This window comes from Trichechus manatus, unplaced genomic scaffold, assembly GCF_000243295.1.
Source record: "Trichechus manatus latirostris isolate Lorelei unplaced genomic scaffold, TriManLat1.0 scaffold00017, whole genome shotgun sequence".
Classification (NCBI taxonomy): Eukaryota; Metazoa; Chordata; class Mammalia; order Sirenia; family Trichechidae; genus Trichechus; species Trichechus manatus.
The window spans coordinates 19,581,774-19,583,419 of record NW_004443953.1 but is presented as its reverse complement, the minus strand read 5'-3'; positions in this window follow the sequence as shown (position 1 = coordinate 19,583,419).

Here is a 1,646-nt window from a genome sequence, read left to right as displayed (position 1 = left end):
TGTGGTCTTTAATCTTCATCAGTAAGTGCTTCAAGTCCTCTTCACTTTCAGCAAGCAAGGTTATGTCATCTGCATAATGCAGGTCGTTAATGAGTCTTCCTCCAATCTTGATGCGCTGGTCTTCTTCGTATAGTCCAGCTTCTCAGATTATTTGCTCAGCATACAGATTGAATAAGTATGGTGAAAGGATACAACCCTGACGCAGACCTTTCCTGATTTTAAACCATACAGTATCTGCTTGCTCTGTTTAAACGACTGCCTTTTGGTCTACGTACAGGTTCCTCATGAGCACAATTCAATTAAGTATTCTGGGGTTCCCATTCTTTGCAATGTTATTATAATTTGTTACGATCCACACGGTGGAATTCCTTTTGCATAATCAATAAAACATAGGTAAACATCTTTCCGGTATTCTCTGCTTTCAGTCAGGATCCATCTGACATCAGCAGTGATATCCCTGGTTCCACGTCCTCTTCTGAATCTGGCTTGAATTTCTGGAAATTCCCTGTCGATGTACTGCTGCAGCCTCTTTTGAATGATCTTCAGCAAAATTTTACTTGCGTGTGATATTGATGATACTTTTTGATAATTCCTGCATTCTGCTGGATCACCTTTCTTTGGAATAGGCATAAATATGGATCTCTTCCAGTTGGCTGCCTAGGTAACTGTCTTCCAAATTTCTTGGCATAGACGACTATAGCACTTCTAGTGCTGCATCCATTTGCTGAAACATCTCAATTGGTATTCCGTCAATTCCTGGAGCCTTGTTTCTCGCCAGTGCCTTCAGTGCAGCTTGGACTTCTTCCTTCAGTACCATCGGTTCCTGATCATATACTACCTCCTGAAATGGTTGAACGTCTACCAGTTCTTTCTGGTATAGTGACTCTGTGTATTCCTTCCATCTTCTTTTGATGCTTCCTATGTTGTTTATTATTTTCCCTGTAGAATTCTTCAGTATTGCAACTCGAGGCTTGAATTTTTTCTTCAGTTCTTTCCACATGAGAAATGCTGAGCATGTTCTTCCCTGTTGGTTTTCTATCTCCGGGTCTTTGCACTTGTCATTGTAATACTTTACTTTGCCTTTTTGAGCTACTCTTTGAAATCTTCTGTTCAGCTCTTTTACTTCATCATTTCTTCCATTTGCTTTATTGTAATACTTTACTTTGCCTTTTTGAGCTGCTCTTTGAAATCTTCTGTTCAGCTCTTTTACTTCATCATTTCTTCCATTTGCTTTAGCTACTCGATGTTCAAGAGACATTTATATTATATTGTTACTGTCATAGACATTTATATTGTTTCCAGGTTGGGCTTAGAATGACTTAAAATGAATAATATTTTTGTGAACATTCTCATACATGTCTTTTGAGATACTTGTGTACACATTTCTTTGAGTATGTTCCTAGGAGAGGGCATTAGGGTGTGCATATAGTCGACTGTGTGCATACAGTGAACAGTTTTCCAAAGTGGTTGTAACAGATTACATGTGCACAAGCTGTATATGAAGATTCCACAACAATTGTTAAATGTTTCGAATGTCAAACTTTGTATTAGCATATAGTTAAACCAGAGCATTAGATTTTCTTTTTTTTTTTTTTTAAATATTTTATTGTACTTCAGGTGAAGGCTTACAGAACAGATAGTTTCTC